Genomic DNA, 26813 nt, shown 5'->3' on the forward strand with positions numbered 1-26813 from the left:
AAACAAGAATGCAAATGCGTACCCAGAGCCAAAATCTGAGTGGAAATGTTTGGGACGGGGGCGCGGGTGCCACTATCCTGATTTCGCACCTGAAACTGCACCTGAAACTGCTGTTTTGCACTCTGGAAAACTGTCTGAAATGCTGTCTGTCAGGAGGACCAGGGTGCCCAGCGCCTCTATCCTAGGGACCAGGGCGCCCCACGCCCCTGTCCTAGTATTCTGCTCTGCAATTTGGTGTGGGGTGCTGTCTCGACCTGCTTTTTCCGGATCTGCAACCTGCGGCGTCATCCGAGTCTCGAAACCTGCACTTATATCTGAAAAAGGTGTTTGGGCGGCTATATAGGGTTTTTCCTTAGTCAAACCCCCGCTTCAGTGATTTCCACCTCCATGAATAGCCAAGTTGTATTGTAAAAGTAATGTGTGTGCAGACCTTGTGTGTGTGCAAGATCTAAAATGCAAGTAAGCAAGCTAGAGCAACCTAGAAAGTAAACCCTAATTGCTTGTCAATGATAATGTAAATGCTCTAAATCAAGATGCAAAGTGATCTAAAGCATGAATAAATGAGATATTGAAGCTTATGCAAAGACATGAAAACAACATGAAATCATACCCAACCCCCAAGGGAGAGGTACAAGCCAATCTTCAGTCAGTAATCTCCTATTGTTCTTCAATGTCTTCCAAGCCCTAAATGGATGAATGGATTTGATAAATGCTTGATAGAGGGATGTTGAAAGTTGTTGAAGTCTTCAAAGATCTGCTCTTTCACTGCATATGAGGTTCCTGAAAACAAAATTCGGATCCCTTCAAATGAAGAAAGAGAGCTCTTATGTATGAAACCCTAGGTCGCAATTTCGTCTTTTGGCCGACCTAGAGATTGAATATCCCGCCAATTTCTTTGGGTTAAGCTTTATTTTATGATTGGATCGCGCTCCTAAAATTTCGAGAAAAATGTCCGGGACCGTGTGCACTCCGGGCGCCATGGTCCTGGCAACTTTTCACCAAATTTTCAGGGCTGTCAGATATGATGATTTTAGAGAGAATCCCGAAGTTACAGGTGATTTCGAGATGTTTTGACCCCTGAAATCAAGCCCCCAAGTTCAAAATAGGACTTAATTAGGGTTTTCGATTAGATGATGCATTGGAGGAATCACATGAAAAGGGGCACACTTTAATGAAAGGGCCCGACTTTATGATGTGAAGGATGATGAAATAGGACCTTAGACCTAATTAATTTGATTAATTAAGTGCTAAAGGGGAAATGCAATGCAAAATGCAAACCGCGCCAAGGCGGGTGCTAAACTAGGTGTGAAATTGTATTGCCTTAGCAAGTGCGTACAATTTACGACGCTACAGGAAGGTATTCAGTTGGCGGGATACGTGGTGAAGTCACTTTTATATGGAGATGATTTTTTTCTCATTGCTAAATTTTCACAAGGTTTGCAAGATCATTTGAAGGCTCTCGAGCTCTTTTGTCAAGAGGTTGGGATGCAAGTGAGTACCAGCAAGACCAAAGTCATGATCTTCTCTTTGAAAAAGAAGCAACAAGTCAAATTTATCTTCAAGGGTAACCCCTTGGAGGTAGTGGCAGATTACAAATATCTAGGAATTGATTTTCATAATAGGATTACTTGGGAGATATGTAGATCAAAGAGGATACAAGGAGGATGGAGAGATTTATACCTTCTTCAGAATAAATGTAGAAAAGAAGAGTTTTGGGATTGGAAAACTAAGAACACCCTTTTCAGTTTGTTAGTGGTGTTGGTTATCCTTTGCGAGTGTGAAGTTTTGGGGAATAGCATATCAAATCACAAATGGTGACAAATAGAAATAATTCAAAAGTATCTAATTACCAATAGTCTTCAAGTCAAATAAATGATATCATATGATATTCTTTTAGCTGAAGCTGGCATGTTTCCAATTGAGGCTTCAGTGATCATTTGATTGTTATGTTACCTAAAGAAGGCTGAAAATATGGATAAGCACCGCTGGCCCAAAATGATCGTGGAAGAGGGGGAACTAACTCGCAGAAAAAATAACTTGAAAAATCAAAATATAAAGTGGTTGAACAAGTGGAACATAAATCATTATGACTACCCTAACACTAAAGAAGAGATTAAAAAGTAGGTGAGAGAAAAATTTAGGAATGCTATGTGGATGAAACAGCTAGGTAGGAAAAAAACATACTATATCAAAGAGTTTAACCCCACCTGGGAACATGATGAAAAAGTGCATTTGAGATCTATGATTAATGGAAAGGGAAAAATTCTAATTGTACGGTTAAGGATGGGATCTCATCATTTAAGATGTGAAACTGGGAGATGGAAGGTCCCCAAAGAAGACTCGGAAGAAAGGACGTGCATCTTCTATAGTAAGAAGGTAGTGGAAATAGAATGGCATTTCATCAAATAATGTGCATCCTATGATGATATTTGCAATCAGTTTTCTAACAAATTAAAGGTGGACAAATTGAATGAGATTTTTGAAGATATAAGAATCCACAAAACAACAAGTTTCCTAATAAAGATCCATAGCAAGAGAGCCAACATAGAAAAGAACTTGAAAATGGGCTAGTGTGTTTTATCTTGGTCCCTTAGACCATTGGGTCTTGTGGACGTCATTCATTCATTCATTCATTCATTCATTCATTCATTCATTCATTCATTCATTCTATCTCCCTTTGTAGCCTTTCCTAACTCCATTCACGTGTTCCAATCCCTTCGTAGGTCCCAATCTCCATCCCATTTACGATTGCTAATTCTATGTTCTAAGGATTCAACTATTGTAGGTTTAATCCCACATTCATTTAAATAGTGTAACCAGGATAGTTTAGCACTTTATACATAGTGCAATATAGTGTATTGCATTTTCTTTAGTCAATTTGAGTCACTTTATCAATGGTTCCTGCCTTATCTATGTTATTTCATATTTTGCATGCATGTCAACCATGGCATTGGATTTCTGTTGAGAACATCGCACCATTTCTATGCTTCTATATTTACATATAGGTCTACATAATCTTGCAACCACAACTTGTGATAAAATTGTACATTCATTTATTCTTTAATTGATGCATATACATTGTTCTAAAACATAACATTTTGTTATAGCTTAGATGAATACTTGTAAAGGAAGTTAATTTGTATTTAGACTTGCTAAAAGGTCCACATGAATTTTGTATTTTGCCTCATTTTTTTCTTAGGAATTATTTTTTCCAAGGTTGATGTTCTTCATATGTTAGGAAAAAGTGTTCAAACACTAGCACCCAACATTAATGTTGTAGGTTTTATCGTCATTCAAAACTCAAAATTGTTTGTCATTGTCTTCTCTATTTGATTGTATAATTTTATCGATCATAATATTTTGGATTTGCACTCACACACATGAAAAAAATGGAAAAGGTTTTACTACATTGGGGCTTGCCTAAGTGAAAACCAATGTGGATGTTCTCACCTTTACATACAACAATGAATGGTGATGGAAACTATCACATGCTCCCTCAAGAAAAAAGGCAAATGAATAAAATGAACTAAAATAGTTACCTCAGCTATGAAACCCTTGCTTGAATCTCATGTAAGGTCATGTTAACTTGCTTCCATGTAGTCCTACAAAAGCTTAGTACAAAATGATAATAATGATGAATTATAAACAATGAATTCTACTTGATAGCAAATTATTGTATAACTAATAGTTACCTCAAACTTTTAAACTTTATTGATCTATATTTATTAGGATTAGAGAGAGATATTATTAGAAGATGTTCTAATTAAATAAAATTTGGATAGCCCAAACCATAACGTAACCACCACATAGGTGCACAAAAGGGAGGAGCTCACAAGCAATAAGACCACCAAGACCAAGGAGCTCACAAGATGTTACAAATTAGAAAGGGACTTTCTTTATATGCAACTAACATGTTTTCACAAGCAACCTTTTTGAGAGAGGCCAACATAAGATTATATCTATTAATGACCAAGAAGTTGACATCTAAAATTTTAAATTTGGGGCCAAATCGAGATGACACTAGAGTTGGGCACTATTGTTCTAAAAAAATTTACAATCAAAAGTCCAAATTGAGAGGACACTAGCACCTAGCTCTAGTATCTAGATCCAAATGTTCTAGTTCAAAGGATTGTGAAGTGCAAAATTCCATCAAGTTAGCCAATCTAGTCTTGAAATATGTATATTTTCATATGATCAATCATAAGGGACAAAATGAGTGCTAAATCTAGCGAGGAATTGTTAGGGGTAACAATTTTACATTCTTACATTTAGTCACCACTTTAATCAGGGTATTAGTGTAGTGTCATAAAATTGTAACCCTGGAAATTTTCAACCGCATTAGGGTCATCACGCACACGAAATTAAATCCCCTAGCCTGATCAGAGACCAAAGATTGCTCAACCCCTGAAAAATTGCTTCTCCCTTGCCCTCTGCACCACCCTGTCTACACTCTGCCCTGGAGAAAAGGGAAAGATAGGGGTGCCCCTTTCCTCCTAGGACAAGAGCGTGGCACCCCTATCCCTCCCCTATTTTGGGGAAGGACCCTTCCTAAGTCTACATTGAGGGTTGTGCAGTGAGCGAGAAAACTTCCCTGATGTCAGCCTATGACAAAAATCTGTCAATTAACCGTAATTGAAGAGTATATATGTCGTATTTTCCCTTCCCATTTGCATAAGTGAGTAGTTGGATAAGACAGATACATGAGATCATGAATTCAAGCATCCCTTTCAAGCATTGAGCATCTAAAGTCTCCCTTCAAGGCTAGGTGTTGCATTCAAGTCAAGGATTCAACCATTGAAGAGGAGATTCATTCCAACATTCAACTTCATACAAGAAAATCTACCTACATTCTATCTACAACCTCCCTTGACGTGATTTACATTACAGTCTTTTAGTTACATTTACTTGCAAGTACTTTCTTTCATTACTTGGTTAATTCCAAAACTAGAGTTTGACCTAAAGGCAAAACCCTAATCCCAACCCCTTTTCTGGATTTGGACTCCATTTGCAGAGGCGGAAAAACCCTTTTCATTTCGCAGATTTTTCGAAGGATTCTGTACATTCCTGCCACGGTTCAGGAAAATTTTCCTAACATTCGTAGGGCAACTTTGTCTCAACATATTACTGCCAGATCTTAGTGCACAGCTTCATCCCACACTCTGATCTTGACTTATTACCAGTTCTTTGTCACTTTTACACTTAGTCTCTATACATAATTCAATCAATTCCAAATAGAAGAGGAGATTAACTTATCATTTCCATTTCATTCAAAATTCTATCTTCTTCTTTGGCGATCGAATCTAGTAAATGCCCCCCCCCCTCTTCCAATGTAATGCGTGAAAAGTGTTTGAAGGGAAATCTGTAGTGAAACTCTCATCTCTCCTTGAAGGGAAAGGGTAGCTTTCCTCTTGATCTCTCATTCACACATTTTTTTACCCACCATTACATTTTGGTGAACCTGACGTCTTGCATGCTTTCCTTTGAACAACATTGCATATTTTTCATTTGCAAGTTTCAAACTTTCTACAAATTTAGTGGTTAAATCATTAAAAACCCTAGTTTTTAAAATTAAAATTGAACTTGTGATTTGTAAAACTTTCTTGGGGTTATCTTAGATCTAAAAATTGTTTTGTTTGTCAAATTCAATTTCCTCATTGTCTTGTTCAATTTGCAAATCAAATTTACAAAATTAAGCGGTTACTTGTTAAAACCCTAATTTTTAAAAATCATCTTGAACTTGTGCAAAAATTGGATTTCCATTTAATTTTCAAATTTTTGATTGTTCTCAAACTTGTTTTCATTTCTACAATTCAAATTTTCAATTTCCCTCCTTTTCCCAAAATTCAAATTTCAAAATTAAGTAGTTAGGTCATAAAACCCTAATTTTCAAATTTAAAATTGAATTTTCTGCGAATTTCAATCAATTTCATTCCAATTCATATTTCTAAACATTTTTCAAGGTGTCCCTAGCCATTAGGTTTTATCTTTTTTAAATTTGGAATTCAATTCCTCTTTTTCTTCAAAACCCTAATAGGGTCCTATATTTACATTTGACCCTTAATTTTTCCCATCTAGAAATCATCCATGAAAAAAGTTGTTTGGACCATGTGCATTCCCGCCATGGTCCTCGGCTTTTTTCCTAAAATTTTGGGAGACTGTTATGACTGTATTTAATAGCCTAAATCCAAAAGATTGTCTGATTTTGTCAAATTTTTATCCCTCTAGAATTGAAAATACCTCCAAAATTCAACATTTCAAATTTTTGAGAAAGATTTTAAAATTATGTGTTAATTATAGTCTGCCCTGATTTTAAAAATTCTGATTTTAAAATTGAGTGGTATTCCCTTGCCCCTAATTTTAAAATTTTCAATTTCATTTAATTTTTGGAAATTATGTCATCCTCTTCTTCCAATAAAGTTCAAATTGTTTAATTAGGATTTTCTTAAATTCTGCATTAATCAATTTTGTAAGCTTTGTTCCAAAATTCAAAATTTAAATTTTCCCTCTAGTGCATGAGCTTTACCACTATTAGTCCTACCTATCCCCGTTAGACGAAGCATTATAATTAAGGTCTCCCAAGGTTTAATTACCAAGGAGATGGAGCCTAATTTGGGTGACTTCTTTAATGAGGATCATGCTAATTCTTCCTATCCTAATCATGTTCCTATTCACCCCATTGATGAATCCCATGATGAAGAAGAAACTTTAACTAGGGTCTCTATAGGTCAATTTTCCACATTGGACAATCAATTTGATAACTTTCAACAATGGATGTCCCAAGAATACCCTAATAGTGAAGCTCTTCCATTAATTAAAGGTCTTAAATGCATGATTCAAACTGATAAAAATGGAATTGATATATTGCATGGCATTACACATATTGTTGATTCTAATGTTATGCCTATCAAGAGTTGTGTCAAAACCCTAGGTTATTCACAGCCTTTAACACAAGTCAATCCTTCAATTCCTTTGACTACTCTTATGACTAGTATTCCTACTTTTACCTCCAACATCCTGGCTACTTCAACTCAAAATGTTATCCCTAAAACCATTGGTCATGAGGGCAATCCCTCTTCTTCATTTAATCCTCCATCTTTACCTATGTCTTCCATAAGTATTCCTATTATTCCTCTACCAATCAATGTGACACAAGGGGGCAATTCCTTCAACAACTTTGTTCCTCCCTTAAGTGTCCCTTTTCCTACTCAATCATCACCTATGCCTTCTTATCAAAATGTCCCACACCTTATTCTCAGTCCATGCCTTCTTTCGATAACATCACACCACTTTCTCAATCAACTATGTCTAACATCAATTCTTCTATCGAAACAACAATTAACAATCTTGCTCAAACTGTGTATTCCTTACAACAACAAATTGCTTCTATGAGTCAATCCAAGATTAGTGTGCCCACCTTTGATGTTGCCAACCCACTTTCTCTTGATATTGTTAAATCCATTCCACCTAAACATGTTTAGGTCCCTCAATTAGAACTCTATAATGGAAAAGGTTATCCTCTTATGCATGTCAAAACATTTCAAACCTTGTGTACTGATTTTGTTTATGATCAAAGATTGCTTGAAAAATTGTTTACCAGAACACTAAGAGATAAGGCTTTACAATGGTATTTCTCTTTGCCTTATTATTCTATCACCTCCTTTCAACAACTGGAAAATGTTTTTATCCAACAATTTCACAACAACATTGGTCCTAAAATCACTTTGACTGATTTAATGCATTGTAAACAAGGTGTTAAAGAAAAAGTGACTGATTTCATTGGTAGATATAAGTATTTGTGTGCTCAAATTTCTTTTCCTATACCAAATAATTATATTCAAAGAATTTTCATTTATAATTTACAAAAAGATATCAAGGAAAATCTTCTTTTGTCTGAGTTTACTTCCTTTCCGCAGTTGTGCGCAACACTCCACAATTATCAACTAGATATGAGTCAAATGGAGCACTCCACTCTTATGGATCTGAGTGATAAGGGGGGGAGTGTTCAAAAACCATTTGTGAAGTACAAACCAACAAAAAGATTCATCAAGTTCAATGATACAATCAACAACCACAATGTGAATGCTACAACAGGTGTGCCTCCTATTACTAATTTTTTCCAAGAGAAAGATAGTTTACTCCTTTGAATGAATCTTTACATAGTATTATGTCTTAGTTGTTGCAAAGAAATGATATCAAACTTCCTCCTATAAAACAAGTTGATCCTTCTAAAATTTTGTCCCCTTATTTTGATAACAATTCATTTTATCAATTTCATCGTCGGCCTGGTCATGATACTGAGAAATGTTTCGCATTGAAAAATAAGATTCAAGATTTGATTGATAATAATACTATATCTCTGGTAAGTGTCAATGATAAAGGGAATAAATCAATAGCTCCTCTAGTCAAAATCTTAAGATTTTTAGTGATCCCTTGCCTTCTCATACAACTAACATTATTGAGATTGTGCCTACTTCTTTCTCTTATGAGGAATTCACCTCTATGGCTCTGAACTTGGTAAATATTGTAGAAAAATAAGATATGCCTAAGGATCCATATATTACATTTGACCCTAGTGAGACCATTAGAGCACCTGATGGCCCTTTATACATAGTTGTGAAGGTTAAGGATATAGCTTGTTGTGGTGCCCTTATTGATCCCTCTTGCATGGTTAATGTCATCACTGAGGAGTATCTTTTCACTTTATGATTGCATAAACCAATATATGATGCTTCTAATGTGGTTGTGAAGTTATTTGATGGATTCCATTGTCCTACCATTGGTACTATCACCCTTCCTGTTGAAGTTCATACAAAATCCATGGATGTCGACTTTGTTATCATACCCTCTTCTGAGTAATTCTCTATGAAGTTGGGCTATCCTTGGCTATCTTCCATGAAGGATATTGCTTCTCCAATCCACAAGTATCTGAAATTTCCTCACAACGGAGAAATCATAACCATGAACCATAGCTTATTTTGTCCATCCGAAAGAAGCCCTAGTGTTCCTATTGGTTTCTTTTGGTCAAAACCTTTTCAATCTCTTCCATCACGGAGTGATGCTCTTTTTCAATCTTATAAAAAATGGAAGAAAGATATGATCTTATCCTTAAGTCAACCTAGATCCCCAACACTTGATATTCCTATCATACTTGAAGATAAAGTTATTCCCCTCACGGATAGAACTAATCTCCCTCCTAAGGAAGATCGTCAACCTATACCTATGGATGTGACTATACCGTATCCTAAGAAGAACAACAATATTCTTCCTAAGGTTAGACCTGTACCTCTTCCTCATGATGGACCTGGTCTCCTTCCTACACCTAATATTCCTCCTTTTTATTGTGTAGTTCCACCTCCTTCCTCTTATCGAGAGAAGAGGCATGCTTCTCCTCTTGTTCAACCTAAAAGACCTCAACCTAAACCTTCAACTCTCAAGGAGAGAAACATTCCTACTTTTTCATATGTCCCTCCTCCTTCTTAGTCTTCCACTAAGACAAAATGGAATCGTTCTGCGATAGAATGCCAACGAAGATGTCGTGTTCAAGCTCATGAAGCTATCCCTCAAAATAATCAATATCCTAGAACTCCAATAGTTGACATGATTCCCTTTTCTTCTAAGCAAGATGTTCAACCTACATCTCCAAATCATAAGTTGCACAAAACATGTGATGGCTTTACTCCTATTCGTGTTCTTGCTCCTCTTTCTCTAAATTTTAATAAAGAAATGAGTGAAAATGTTATTCATGATGGAAATACAACTCCTAATTCTTCTGATAGTGAGTATGAATATGTTGATCTGGATAAACATTTATCAACTAAATTTCACAAACCCTAATCCTAGCTCCTAGAATCGAACAAAGCGACTTACAACATGAGCATAGTCCTTGTTTGGATCTTGCAAAAGCTCCATCTACTTTGCTTGATGTCGCTCCTTTGGCATGTTTCTTGCCTTCCCGAAATAGTGATCAGCAAGATCGGGAGATGGATGTCATGCTAGATTAGCAATATTAGCACTGTAGATCTTCTCTTTCTCTCCTCTCTTGCTCTTTTGTGGCTATTCTTCTATGTGTATTTGTATTCTTCTATTATCCCCTTAATTTCTACTTGGGGATGATGCAAAGCATTGAGATCTTTTCTTGGTCTCTTTCATGTTGACTCAAAAGACGTCCCCTCTTCCCTTTCTTCCAAGGTAGTGTCCTTATTTGGGGAATGATGATTATTATATGCACATACATATATGATATAAATGAGTTATCATACAGCATACTGACCCCAAGAAAAGAGAAACTACCTCGTGTTTTGTGTTCATTATCCTTTGGTTTATTCCTTGATTGGGGGCTAAATCCTTGCAATAACGTGCTCCCTCTCTTCTCTCTCTCTTGGGTGTATCCTACCTTAAAGCAATCACTCCCGATAAGGCGTGCACGATCGATTTAACGCAAAGGAATACACTCCGCTCATATTTTCCTTCTTGATACTTAGAATTACTTAGTGAAATTTTCTACTTTGTAATCTTTGGTATTGTTTCTTTCATGACTCATAGTGAGGGGAACTTTTCTACTTGTAGTCATGGTTCTCCCCTTCTCAATCTTCCCTTTACTTCATCAATCAAATTCGTAAGATCCTAAGTCCACTAACGGCTTGACACATCTTGCCTCCTTGATGTGGTAAAAGTATTTCAATCTTGTTTCCTTGTACCTTACCGATAGTATTAGCATACGCTCATACTCCCGCTAAAGTGGAGGCTAAATGCAGTGTCATAAAATTGCGACCCTAGCAATTTTTGACCACATTAGGGTCCTCACGCATGTGAAATTGAATCCCCTAGCCTGATCTTAGACCGGAGACTGCTCAAACCCTACAAATTGCTTCTCCTTTGCCCTCCGCACCACCTTGTCTGCACTCCGCCCTAGAGAAAAGGGTAGGACAGGTGCCCCTATCCTCCAAGGAAAGGGGTGTGATGCCCTTGTCCCTGCCCTATTTTGGGCAGGACCCTTCCTAAGTATGAATTGAAAGTTGTGCAGTGAGTGGGAAAACTTCCCTGATGTAGGCCTGTGATGAAACCTACTAACATTTATTTAGTGGTATTGTCAAATCAAACAATTATGATATGATGAGTGAGAGCCTCTTAATAATTTTGAATGGTCTATTGACTCTATATATGTACTCAAATCTATCTTGAGACTAGGATAGAGTTACTTATATTTTCCATGCTAAGAAATGGGCACTTAACAAATGGGTATTACTAAATTTGATATAATGTTTTACTTGTGTATATGTGTGATTAGTACTATACAAAATGTTAAATGCTCAAAAGTAGAGTACTGTTTAATATTCCTACAATTGGTTTGATTTGTATCTAATAAATAATGTGTTTCTTAATAATGGATCCAAGGCTTCTCATTGCCTTAACCCCACACAATTATATCTAACCTTTTCTTTCTCACTCAATTAGGCTAATATTTTATGTTTCACTTAGTTGCCATGTATTTTTCCACTTGCTATATCTAATTCCTCCCACTTCACTCAATTTACTTGAGTTATCTCATTTCACTAAGTTTATCTAATTTTATCTACTTACTCAATTCATTTGAGTTTTCTCAATTCACTCAAGTACTATATACGACAATTCAGTTTCCTCTTTTGAGCCACATAGTGCCTTAGAATACTAGATTAATCACACATGATTACATGTGCCAAACAAATTTTAACACATTTAATATTACCAAGCTCAATTAAAAAAATAACACTTTATCAAACCCTGTATATTCTCCCTCCTTTTTTATTATTCCCTTCCTTTGTATTTTGCAACTTCTACACTTGTGATACAATTTCAATAGAATTTATCTATCAAATGCTTACAATACTTTAAGAATTTATTTGAGCTTTCTATTACAAATCTCATTAGCCAATCAGGGCAATATGTTAAATCCTTGGACTGATCAACCACTATTTTCTTATGTAAATTTGTTTCATTCTTTGGCCTATTCATACCATGCAAGATCTTCATTTCATTTGGTTATCTATTCTCTTAGTAGTGTGCATTCAAGCACACAATAGTTCTTTACCATCCCACATCATTACCTTAAGGCACATTATTCTTGGTCTATCATGTGCCACTTAGATGGAACCACAATTTGTCTAGTGTCATCCTTAAATGATACTTGATCTTTCCATTCGTTTTTTGTTAGTCTACATATGCATTATCATCAATCACCAACATAAATTAAAAGAAAAAAGTAAAAATGATGTGCTTGTATAACCCCCCTTCTAATTGATTGCAACATCTATACAACATATGAAATGCACCATTGATCATTTTTGTTAGTTAATAAACATGGTCAAAAGTTAGATTACGTAGGATTAAAGCGTGTTTATTAGTTAATAAAGAAGGTCAATGTTGCATTTGATGTGTTGCATAGTCATTTCACAAATTGATTAGATTAGTCCACATAAATGTTTCACTTACAGAATCCAAAACCTATTAAAGTATTTATATCCATATAACAATTTTAAAATGATTTTAAAAAACTATTAATCTATAAATCATTATTAATGATTATTATTTCCTAAATTAACTTTAATCATCATTATACTCTCAATCAATATTCATGAAGCATTAATCATTCTCTATCAAGAGTCAATTAAGTATCAAAATAAATTATATTTTATTAATATATAAGACAAATTCACTATAACCCATAGCAATAGGACTTATAATCCATTAAGGTCCATAGGATTTCATACAATAACTTTCCTTTTCGGAAGTTACCTACGAAACAAGTGCTATTATTGAGACCTAATGAAAAATTTAAAACTATTTAGTCCATGCGAAAGATAACCTGGGCTCCATATTCAGGTTTCAGAGCAATTAAAAGCCAAGGAGCATGAGTATAAGATGGTGAAGTCACAAAAGAAAACTTTTGCAGAATCATGGCCAACACCAATTTTGCTTCTAACAAGGCCAAATTCTGACCCACACATATAGTTGGACCTGCTCCAAAGGGCATGAATGCCATTGGATGCTTTGCAGCCTTTGCAATTCCTTCACTAAATCGCCCTGGGTTGAAATCTTTGGCATCACTTCCCCACAAAGAAGGATCATGGTGGATTGCAAGGATCGGAAGCATAAATTGAGTGCCTGCAGGAATTGATAGCTTTCCAAGTTTTGTTTGCTCAGATGCATGTCGCGATAGAAATGCTGCAGGTGGATAAAGTCTCAAGGCCTCATTTATAATCATTCCAACCTACAAAATATTTATACAATAAATACTGAGAGAAATCCAAAATATTACTTTTGAATTCAGTTTAATTGAGCCAGCCAATGGCCCTTACTCTATATTTTTACTGGTTTCCAAATAATTTATATTGTTTACATGGAATTTGGGTCTGTGTATAGATGGTCCTTACAATTTTGAGGCGACTTAAGCTGTCTGCATCTGGATAACTGTTTTTATCCACGTACTTGCAGTACCTCTCTGCGACCTTGCTCTTTGCCAATCTTGATGTATGCCCAACAATATTAAAGTCCATGTCAACAGTACTGATGTCGTTTCATGACCAGCGAAGTAGAAAGTCTTACATTCATCAATGATTTCCTCTGTACTCAGGCCTCCATTACTTCTCCCATTTGCTCCCATCTAGTCCTTGCTCTGAGACATCATAAAACCAAGCAGATCGGCACCATATCTACCTGTTTTTTTAATTCCAGCGGTCTTTTCCCTGGCATCTATAACTTGTCTTAAGGATCTTCTTATTTCCTTCTCCACATTCCAACGTTGCCTATTCTTTGTAGTAGGTAGAAACCTGATACCAATGTAAGAAACCAAAAGAAGTTACAGACTCTGTATACCTCAGAATATGAGTAAACCTTCCTAAAGTACCAAGGCATTTGAGATGGGATGATATAGCTTTCGAAAAAATATTGTTGGTAATAAGTCAGATTTGGATAAAGATAGGCTGGTCTTGTAGGGTCAGCTGTTCAGATGGTAGAGCACTCTGACAGTAAATAGAAGGTTCTAAATTAGAGTTTTAACAGGTCTATGAAAAGCTCAACACAGCGTCAAGCCAAACTAACCCATATATACATAATGTGACTAAAAGAGGGATGCTAATAATAAGCCAAATTCAGAACAAATATGAGCCCGTTCTATAAAGACCAGTAAATCTGTTGGTAGAAAATTCTTGATTTGACTTCTAGATTATCCATGAAAACTCAACAAACATAACAAAAACAAAACATACAATTCAAAATGTTGATTGCGTTCTTTTGGAATTTAAGATTGACAATTGTATCATAATCTGTCACCTGAAACCTGGAATATAAACAGTGCGAAATGATTCAAATGCAAGAATCATCTGTTTGCCCTGCAAATCAAAGATATGCTTTCCTTCTGCAAAACTGCTACCAAATGCTGTCCGTGCAATGACATCGGACGTGAGATCACGAAACTCTTTTTGCACATCAATTTCCGGAGAACCTGACGTTATCAATTTACTCCACTCCTCCAACATACTGGCACAACTTTTCACAATTGTTGGAATCATCCCCTGTAAAAACGAAAACGGCGTTTTGCCGACAATTAGTCCTCATGAAATTATTTGAATACTGATGGGCAAAGTACACAGATGTTTATGTATCAGGAACTTGGTAGATTTCTCTCTAAATTAGATCATTTTTGTCCTGATTTAGGACATAAGTACAGACATTCAGTACCTTACCTTCAAGAGATCCATATGGAAAGCAGGATTTATTATTTTCCTGTGCCGTGTCCATTTCTCACCTGTCAACCCTACAAGTCCCTGTCCACCCAGTTGTTTTGAAAGCGGATCATCGGCAAACCTAGGATAGTTGCCAAATTTAGTGGACAATATCTCCTTAATAAGCTCAGGGTGGGGAACAACCAACTTGGCATGAGGCCCAAACCAGAAAATAAAATCCCGACCTATACATCACATGTAACAAGTTTATTTGATTAATCAATGGTGCTAAGCAGGAATTCCAGTAATATTCTTAACGAAATACCAGATGCTTAAGAAAATGGAGAATACAAATGTACCATAGGTTTTGGTCCACTGATGATAATGGGGAAGAACTCGAGGGAGTATGTCATGTGAGAGTGGCATGGGTTTGGCTCTCTGCTCATCGATCATTGTTGATATATCTGCAGAATTTCCATAGAATAGCCTGTATGGAGGACCCTTGATTCCTTGGGCTTCAAATGCCCTTTTCACTTGCAGAGGCTTCCACCATATTGCTGTTGCAATCTTGAGCAAAAACAAAACTAAACCAGCACAAACAGCCGCCAAACCCCAAAATACCCACTCCATGTTCCAGACTTGGGCAACAGAGTAATTCTTTGGTTCTGAAAGCTTCAGATTTGTAGTACATAACCATACCATCCCTTATGTAGATAAGGGAAATTACCCGCACGCAATCCAAAAAGACAAATAAATAAAGTCACTTTCTGGTGAACCATCGCCTTTCCTACCAGTTTGTCAACGCTGGATTAAAGTGAAGCATTAACTAATCAGACTCGGGTCCAGATGGGAAGGTCCAACTTCCCATCTCATTCATACCGGCCATTCCAGATAGAGTGTATATAGTAAGATTTGCTTAGAAGTTCCTCGTCCATTGATATTATTCTCATATAGGGAAAGGAATTATTAACTAGTAGTTGAGGGCATTCTAATTTTTGGGATAGAAGTAGTTGATTAAATAACTTCATATTTGCTGATTTAATGTCCATTTTTTGGGATACAAGTATTAGGACCCCTCTTGCACATCTACTGGTCTCACCTTTTTTTGGGTTGTTTTGGACACCTTGGCAAAAAGCATGCTGATGTGGCCCTAAAACCTTAGTTATAAGCAAGGGACTTGCCAAGTAAGTTGCTCTAAAAAATTGGAAATGATTTGAAATTTCCACATAAGATTTTGAGAAGCACGACGTTAGGGTGCACAACTTCTGGATCCTCTCCCCTAGGTCAACGGTATTATTAATAGGAGGGACATTTTTAAGAGCATTTCAAATTATAATATATTGTTATTTAACTAAAAGAGGGGTAAAAACTTCTTCAATCACAAAGAGAATTGAAGTGCAAGAAGGCTCAGAAGCCCAACGTAAAACAAAACATTACACAACCCTATCTTCATCAACTAAATGTTCCAACATATGAGGCAATTCCAAAGATAATTTCTCTCTATCCATAATATTACAACCTTCCAGTCGATCAGAAGCCCATTTGACCAGGTAGTTTGCTATTCTATTCCTCTCTAGGAAAGTGAGTAAAAGTAACATATTCCAAAGAACTGCACAACCTTAAAATCTGTCTAATACCTATTGTAGACACCTAAAAGTTGCACAATGAATTAAGTGAATTTTATTCATTTAATTATTCTTAATTCTTCCTATTAATTAATATACCTATTCTTCTTATCACCTATTAATTAAATTAATATTTAATTAATATAACCTTCTTCTATCTAAGCCATTTAATTAAATTCATATTTAATTAAAATCCCCCTTCTAGCCCATTTAATTAAATTTACATTTAATTAAATCCCCCCACTTGCAAAATCCTACAAATGCAAGTTGCAACCACAATTGAAATAAATTAATTTTATTTTAATTAAATTCTATTTTCCCCACCCACTTGCCTCCCTAAACCCCCTTCTAGATTCTTCTTAGCCCTTCCAATTTAGCCTAACCCATCCCCTAAATATTATCACATCCCTAAACAAAGGGAAGTCACTTCTCAAACCCTCAAAGTCTTTGAAAATCATTAAAGGCTTTATGTCTTCAACAAGTTAATCTTGAAAGTCTTCCAAACCATTAAAGGTTAACTCAACCCTCTTGCATGATTAGAGACTTTCTCTCTAACTCAACCCTCATCTAACCCAAGGGTTTCATCAAGAATTCATTGCTTTGACCATGGTTATCCCTTTAACCCTTGCACAAGAGTTTACCCCTTGGGTAAAAGCTTTATCCATTGGATAACCCTAACCTAACCATAACCCTTACCTCCTAAGGTAACCTTCATGTCTTCTCAAGCATTTAATGCTTCTTACATCTCCTCTCGAGCAGTCTTTTGTTGACAATTGTCACCATTTCATTGGTGATAATTGTAAACATGGATTGATAACTTTCAATCCTAGCCCTTGTTGAGATTATTCAATTTCAACCCTCCATTGCCCTATTTTCCCTATAAATAGAGCCCTTTCCTTTTTCAAAACAATCAAGTTTTTATGCATCAAACTTATAGTCTCATAACATTAAGCATATTATCTCTCTTTGATAGAATAGCATTTTAGATCATTTTGATAGCATTGTAATCTTAGATATATCATGTTAATCTCATATCATGTTAGCTTCATCTTAGTATCATTTTCATACTAGTTAAAGCTTCATATCAATATCTTGCATCCTATCATCATCTAGTTTCATATCTAAATCATCACTAGGATCTCGGTTGCATTCCATTTAGATCTTAGAATCATTTAAATCTCGTTCTTTAGATTGTCATCTTAAAGAATCAAGTGCTCTTCCAAGCTGAGAGCCACCTTGAATCTTGAAGATCCTTGGAGATAGAGGAACATGGAACGATTTTAAAGAGTTTAGATTCATTTAGCTTGCTTTGTTTGGATTTCTAACCTATAATTCAATGTTTCATGTGTGTGTTTGAATTGTTTCCTCCTCTTGTAGGTTGATACCACATTTCCAGCACACACCTAGAGCCAAGTGCCAATTAACATCATCGAATCGTTGCTTATTTAGCAGAGTCACCACCACTTGTGAATCAAATTCACAAATAATCATTTTCTAGCCAAAAACATAATCTCTCTCCATGACATACAAAATGCAAGAGCCTCCATGTAATTATTAGTATAAAGACCTTTATAAAGTGAAAAGATAAACTAGACAAAACTAGAGCTATCACACCCTATACCACCAACACTTGCATGCTCGGGATTCCCCTTAGAAGAACCATCAATATTTATCTTTAAAACCCCTTGAGGAGGAGGGTGCCACCATTTCATCTACTGACTACCATAGCCCTAAAATAGTTTATGACAATGGCAAAAGAGCAATAGGTATAGAGGAAAAGGTATTGACCCATCTGATTAATCTTCCGCAAAGGTTACCTACACCTATTCCTCAGAACCTACCAACAACAGGGTCCAACAGAAGGATCATATCTCCAAATAGGAAAATTAAATGAATGGTAAATAGCAACATCTCTAGGGTCCACATCTTTAGCAATATCACACTTTTCCAAGACAATCTCATGAAGAGTATGCATAATTTTGCACCACGAATGTTGAGCAACCATTTTAGCATCTCAAAAAATGTGTCGATTTTGTTCCAATCAAATATGCCAAATAATGAGAGTGGGTCCAAGAACCCAAACAACCTAAAGAAAAGAAGTCTTAATTGGACACTGATCCCACCAATCCCAAAACCCAAGCAAAGAGGAGACATGCTAGCAAGCCTGATTCCAAACTTCCCACTAGAGGTGCCAAATGTTTCGAGAGAAAAAGCACTAAAAGAAAATATGAGTACACTCTTCACTCCTACAATACAACACACACATAAAAGGACCATGGAAGCCCAACTTGCATAAATTATCCTAAGATAGACATTTATTTTGGACCACCAACCGCATAAAAAAGTTGCATTTTGGCCAAGAAAATTTGTTCCATACTTGTTTCCACCAAGGAACTCCTAGATTTCCAAATAACTGCCTATCAAGCTCTAGATATCCCATTCCCACAACTACAAAGTATTTACCAGTAGAATGCCTACCCCAAACTAGATCATCCTTTCCCGATAACGAATTGCACTCCTAATAAGCAATAATTTTAGCTAACTGTTGCCTAGCCTCCTTTGACTCGCTTAGTAGTAAATCACAGGGGCCCTTCCTTCTACAATCAACAACCTCTCCCAAATTCTAAGTAGTCTTAGAATTTTCTATAGTACTAAAGCTATCACAAAGAGGCTACAAGTGAGAATATATTTAAATGATTGGAGGATTACCATCCCATGAATCAAGCCAAAAAAGAGCTTTTGAGCCCTCATTGCCCCTATTTAATAAGATGAGCCCCAGTCTTTAGAATATGCTAAATCATAGACCCCTTTCCCTCCATGTGACAATGAGGAACATCTAAAATGTTAACCTTGATTAAATAATTATGCATTAGAACACTAGCCCAAACCTAATCACGGCTGGTACACCAACGCCAATATAATTTATTTGCTAGAATGGTTGACCAAAGACCAAGGCCTCCCTCTTTCTTCGGTTGACACATAACCTCCCACTTAACCAATCTCCACTTGAAAGAAAGAAAAATACCACTCCAAAGGAACTGGTGTGAGAGAGCATCAAATTCCTTGAGGAATTATGGAGGAGCCAACACTTGTAACTGGGAAGAGCTCAGATCACAAGCTGAAGGAGAGTCACCCTAGAAATAGTGAAAACCCACCAATGAGTCCAGTAATTAACCTTTTGAAATAAAATATCCAACAACTCCTGCCAGTAAGACCTAAGTTGCCTACCAACAACTAGAGGAATACCCAAATAAACCAGGGAAGACGACCAATCTGAAACCTCAAAAATATTGGCAATCCTTCTCTGAATATGTAATACCTTCCATGAATTCTTTTTGTTGTTGTGTTTGTTGGACTTATGATTGATTCTATATATGTGTGATATGTTATTAGGCATGTGTGTGGACATAATCATTTGATCTATGATGGTGGACTATTCATGATGACTCTATATTTCCAAACTTGATGATGATGATGATGATGATTTATGCATATGAGAACGTATTGATAATATTAAGGTTTATTTCTTGCGATTTCTTAATAACCCTAACATGAAGATAATGTATTATGATTATAATGGATTGCGATGTACTAACATGTGTTTCAGGTGATTGACAAAAAATATGGGAAGGGGCAATTGTAGTTGCAAATAATTTACAGAGAATAATGTGTGACTTCATTATTTCATTGAATAAACATTACACCTTTATAGGATTCCAAAATCCTATTTTATAGGAAACCTCCTATAACAACTCTACTAAATATATTGAGTTGATTTAACAACTCAATTTCCTACAACCAATATACTAACATATTAACAAACCATGTGACTAGTAATACTATCGAGTTGTTTCTCAAACAACTTAATATTAATATGACACTTATTTACAACACATATATCAACACCCCTTAATTATGTAATTATTAATTATTTATGCATCCTATGATACAATATTACCACCTATGTGAACACTAATTCCCAACAACCCTCTTTAGTGTGCACATGGGGTGAGAGTACTTTCGAATACTTGATGACCACACATAATAGCTCACCAAACACTATAAGATAAGAGTAGGGACATACACGTCTACTCATGCCAAGCAATAATGGAACTAGCTTTACTATGTTCACTATACTTTCATCCAAGGATAGGGACAAACACATAGACCCATGGAACCGAGGATAGGGACTAACTCATCTATCCAAGGTATTACATCAAATTTGGATAGGGACAAACACATCTCTCCAAAATCAGTCATGAACAGGGACACACACTTATGCTCCCAACAATTATGATTGGGGACAAACGCATCCAATCATAATCACCAACTCTTATGACTGGGGACAAACACATCCAGTCATCTTGTGAATGGGGACAAACACATGCAGTCGTCTTGTGAATGGGGACAAACACATTCATTCACAAACAACCAACAATAGTGATTGGGGACAAACACATCTAACCACTTACATCATCTTGTGAATGGGGACAAACACATCCATCCATAATTTGCAAAGCTTGAGAAACAAGTCTTTGTTGTCGCGTATGCAGCCACCATTTGAGATCATTGCCACTCTAATCACAAATAATATGAGATGGTTGTCGCTGCCACCTGGAAACCGATCTTGGCTTTAGTCATTTTGGCATAAGTTGTTTTGTCACTAATGCAGTTTCATGACCCCATCACTAGTGACTGATGAGAGGTCGCTAAATTTCCTCTAGCCTCATGTGTCTCCAAACTCCAGTGAGTTTTCTACTTGGAAAATTTGTCTTTGAGGCTCAATTTTAGAATGCCCCTCCCCACATAAATTGGATGTCGCATCCAAGTGAAAGTGCATCCAATTACAATTGAAACTTTTATTTTTTGACACTTTTAATTTTTTTATTTTTATTTTTTACATACATTCTTTCCATGACACAACAATGACATATGATAGACAACTTGATTACTAATCTATGACACAAAATATTTGAAGCATAAATGTTCCCTTTTAGATCTATCATTGATAAGAGCTATAGATAAAGTGGATTTGTTGAACAGCTTGGAAAAACCTCACTAAAATTTTATTTAGAAGTTATTACCCCACCAAACATTAGAGGCCCAATGGTAGTATTGGGTACAAACTGTCCATCCATGACATCGACATGAATCTAATTACAACATGCCAACTTCTCTACAAAACATGAGTTGCACCAAAGGTCTTGCTGAGAGCAACAAAAACCACTTAGTACAAATCATAAGAGAATGACAAGGCAATGGAAGTCATTGGGCGATCAAAGACAAACAATTGACAAAGAAGATTGCTCTGCAACTAATGACGCATGATGCCCAATCACAAATGAATCAATGGGCTGCTTGCCCAAATAATTATTATATCTGAAAATTAAAATGACCAAGAGGAGAGTAATATCCGCACAATAAGATTTTCCCAAATGGCTTGACACACACACAAACACACCTCTTTGTTGCTAATCTTGACGCCTAAGATGGAGTAATTCATCCCAAATTTAATGCCGCCTCTAAATATTCAAGCAACTCTACTAGACTTGATATGTCGACATTTAATGTTAATAATTTATTTAGTCTAGATATATAAATTAGATTCAAAAATGTATTTGATTTAGTAATAAAATAGTAAAAGTTAATATATATTTTGAAAATGAAAAAGAGAATATTGAAAGAAAATATATAATAAATTATTTTTGTCAATTATTTGAAAAAATATTTGAGACAAATTAAGTATAATAATTACGTTTTAGGAATTTTATTGATTGTATTTGAATTTAGATAGAACTTACATTTGTGGTTTTGATATTCAAATCTGCAATTTTAACCTGAATGCTATGATTTTAACTTTTTTATGGTTTTCAAATCTTTAATTGTGAAATACCTACCATTTTTTTTTAACATTTTAAATTAATAAAATATCTAAACAGCTTTTATATATCTTTCAACCTTTTTTAAATAATAGTTCTATTTGAATGGATATTTCTCAAGAGTTTTAACATAGATGCATTGATGTAAACATTATTGAAAAGATATAATATTCACATGAATATAAAAATATATTCCATTTTTTATGGATGCAACACAAATATATTAAAATTATTTTATGGATAGTTAAACATTTATTTTCATATATGTTATATCAATTCAATACAAATCATTTCAAATTATTTTGACATACATAAAAATAGAGATTCATGTAATAAGTTGAAACCACTATTTGATCATAAAGTGATACCTTTTTCTTTAAAATTATATTTTTTGCATTTTGTCATAGTCTATCAAGTGATATAAGACTCAAATAAAAGCTTCAAACTCATGAGCCTCAAAAAATGTACCTCAAAAAATGTACCTAGCTATAGTTTTAACTTAGAAAACATAAAAAACCTCTTCATGCACCTCAAATTAAAATAGATCAAATTCAAGTATATCTTAATACTAAAGTACAAGATGTTGATCTTCAATTTCACTTACTCTTTGTATCCCACTTAATTGCACAAATTCATTGAATTCTCGAATAAAAGATTCACACATAGGTGAAATTGAGTCCTCATTAATGAGTTCTAGAATGATCCACTCTACTTTTATATTTCTCAAATTTTTCATCAAAATGGGCTTCTAATATCATGCATAAGTTTACCACACTTTGATAAGTAGCTCTAAGATTCTTAGCAATATAGGGCATAACAAAATAATGATAACTCATTTGTATAGTTAAAATTGTCTTGTGTTGGTTTTAGGTATGATAAGAATTATATTTTGTCAAAAAAATCAATCAAATGGTGAATCTTTGTTCAAATCAAAATTATATGCCAAATCTAGAGAATAATGTGTGGGTGATATGAACTAAACTTTGAGAAAATTTATATCTCTTGTTTGTTTAGCATAACTACCTTGGAATGTATTTTCCAAATCTTTTTCTTATTATGTTTGGCCATAGGGTCTAAAATAATATTTCATGAGAAATACTAAGAATTTATTTACATGACTACAACTTGGAATTTATCAAAATAAATACCAAACATGTTCTTATATAACCACTCAAAAGAAATTACTAAATTCATCTAAAACTTTAATTTCAATTTTGAAATTTTTTCAAGATTAAAAATTTAACAATTTTAAAAATTTATCCTTATCATTTTATACTTTGAAATGTAACAAAATTCATCAATTTAAAGAGTACCCCTATGCTCAATAAGTACTCTCATTATTAAAAGAATCTAAGATAGCTTACATATATTTATATTCATGAAGTGTAGGAATAATTCCCTTAGAGTAAAAAAATACATTGAATGGATATAATAATATTTCATCATGATAAGATAATGTAACACTAATATATAAATCCAAATGATCTACTAAAGATTCATCATTGGAAAGTGTATCTACTTGAGGATTGTTGTGTGATAAAGATAAATTGATTATATGTAGAACGATTAAGGGAAGTGAACGTTCCTCCATAAGCATAGATATTAGTGTTTCACTCTATGCAAAACTTTAAATGGTTTGATCACATTTGAAGGAAGGTAATTCAATTCTTACTTTCCATAATATTGTTTTAATTGCATACAGTTTTATTTATACTTATTCATTTTTTCTTTGTATCCATATTTGTATTTAAGATTATAAATCTCAAGTGTCATATCACTTGTGTAGTAATGGAGAGGGAAGTACAAAATTATCATCAACAATATGATCAAATTTTAATTTCACATGTAGCCATCACTATTAGGTTATTTGAGATCTTTATCAAGTTTTAATTTTGCTCTTTAGACTAATGTATGTGAATCCATGTGTAATGAATAAACATAAAAATATTAACATTTACTATGTATTCTCTCACATAAATTTCTATGTAACTAGGCAAAGTGGAACGATGAGAGCGAATTGCAAGAGAAAAATGATGATATATTGATTGGATGATTGGTTCATGCATAGGAAGAAGGTATAGAAAGTATAGAAAATGATGATTGATTTGCCCATATTATCAAAGGAGGATGTGAAAATGTCTATTGATGATAAATCTTCAATCATCAAAGCATAGCGTAACAAGTTAAAGTCAAGATAAATAATACTCAAGTAATAAATCCATAGCTAAAAGTTAAGAGATTTTGGTCAATAAAGTTTGCACTCAACCATGATTGATTTGCATTGACTTTAGGTAAGAATAATATCTAGGAATTCCATGAATAATTGTATGGGAAGGTTGCACAAAAAATCCTTCTTCCTTTTGTTAAGGTAAGATTAGAAAAAAAAAAAAGAAAAAGAGCATCGAAACAAACGGTGAGTCAAAAAGAAAATGCAAAATTCAGTTTTGTTATTTACTTGAGTTGTCACACCACATTTTCTTGTTGGATGAACTTGAATTGAACACAATTATATTATTCACTTATAATCATCATATATAGTCTTATCTTTATCACCTTGGCTATGAACTATGTGTTCTCATTATTGTATATAACTATTGTAGCATCTATAATTCATTATTGACATATTTATTTCAAAATAAAGGATTCATATTATGATCTTACATTCTTACATTATATTATTTAGAGTGCTTCATTGATCTAATATTACTAAATCTTACTATAGGATCTCATAGCACTCAAGATGATATGATCACATTATTACTATAAAATCATTCTTTGATTATAAATCTAAGCAATCTCTCCTTTGATTTATTTCTATTAATAGTTTGATTCTACTTTTAATCTAATATTACTTGATCTAATCTATTTATGTCCACCTAACCAACAAGTACACTATAGTTTTTTGTTATTTTATACTTAATTTGTTTATTTACCTAATTAACTTAAAAAACGTTATTTTTCCTTTTTAATAGTATAATTTAGAGTAATAGGAATATAAATGAAATTTATGTGAATAAAAAAAATACACATAAGTTTACAATTGACAAATTCATACATTCCCTAAACAACCTAATTGGATAACACTTGTTCTATAAGTAAAATTTAATTGTCTCTTTACAAAACAAAATGAATATATTGAGATTTTTAGGTTCTATTTATTAATTAGAGTTATCGTGTGCTTCTTTTCTTTCCAAAATGGTCACAAACAACCCTAATTATTTAGATACATAATCTTTAAACTAAATAGAAATCTCTTTCAACAATGTTTAAGGGTTTATTTGTCAATATCTTACATCCTAAATAAGCTTTCAAAATATTTTCAAATAATGATCAATTCTTTGTAACATCTTCTCTTTCCCTTTCCGTCAACTTGATAATAGAATGCATGAATTACCCCTACAATCCCCACACTCTTTATTTGCAAATGATCCTCATCTATTCACAATGTTATCCACCTCTTCTAACTTTGACTTATCCAAGGTAAACTCAAAGAGTCCCCATTTCCCTTTTGTAATAATACCCTACATACCCTACATGACAAAATTTCCCAAATTTAAAATTCATAATACAATATTTCTAAAATATATGAAAAATTTATATAAAAACAAACCATCAATAAATTGACTTCAGCAAACTGGTTGAGAGGAGATAGCGTGGGGAGCAGCTACACAATAAGGAATCCTTCCACTGCATGCAGGGATAGACACCACTTTTCCCTACCACAGCTACTATGGCTACTACTGTAGGGGTTTATAGGAGTTTGGGAGCAAAACAGCGTTAGCCAGGTCCAACCGACTCGACTTCTTCTTCTTCTTCTTCGACTTCTCCTTCGACTGATTCAACCGATCAACTGCTGTTGTTCGATCTCGAAACAAAAGGAATGCACCTGCCTCTATCATTGACCTTACTGGATCATGTGGTTCATCGACTGGATCATATAGTTTATAAATGGGTCTGGATCACAATCATCAGCAACTGGATCATCAACTAGCGAACTATGCCCAAGCAACCCCTCCCAGAAGCAACCATTTTCCTCCAACCGGATCTCCATCTCGATTAGCATCTGCACATGGAGGATAGAGATCCGCTGGGACAAGGACTTGAATCCTTATTATCTCTCTCCCATATACAACAATACTATATTCATATATGACGAAAATATTGTTCATTACTCACCACTGAAATCCCATGCAGAGAGACAGAATAGTAACGAAAATGCAAACTTTTCTGTGAGTAGAGACGGGTGAAGTGTGATCCACACACAGCCGCTGCAAGGTAAGACCTTATAGCCACTCCATTCTTATCTGCATTGATATAGCCTTCTCTAGGCAGAGGCAACATTTGAAACAATGAAATAAAATCATAAGAGGGAAGGTCCATGAAATTAACCTCAACTTCTGGCATCTCTGCTGGGAGAATTACTGGTCCTTATTTCTGCTTTTCAATGTTGGGCGGGAGATATTCAAAATTGAAATTCAAACTTATCATGGTCACTGTTGAGGGTCCGGACAGTTAAAGAAGAGCCCGTGGAAACAAAACGGGAAACGGAAGGTTAGAAAGGGCCCACATTGCTACCTACGCGATCAAAGCTTAATGTGTGCTCTTTAAGC

General features: G+C 34.8%; 1 pseudogene; it reads right to left on the bottom strand.

Moving 5' to 3' along the window:
* Positions 1–12786: 12786 nt before the first annotated feature.
* On the bottom strand, positions 12787–15401 carry LOC131076948 (cytochrome P450 734A1-like; annotated as a pseudogene).
* Positions 15402–26813: the final 11412 nt, after the last annotated feature.

This window comes from Cryptomeria japonica, chromosome 10 (genome assembly GCF_030272615.1).
Source record: "Cryptomeria japonica chromosome 10, Sugi_1.0, whole genome shotgun sequence".
Classification (NCBI taxonomy): Eukaryota; Viridiplantae; Streptophyta; class Pinopsida; order Cupressales; family Cupressaceae; genus Cryptomeria; species Cryptomeria japonica.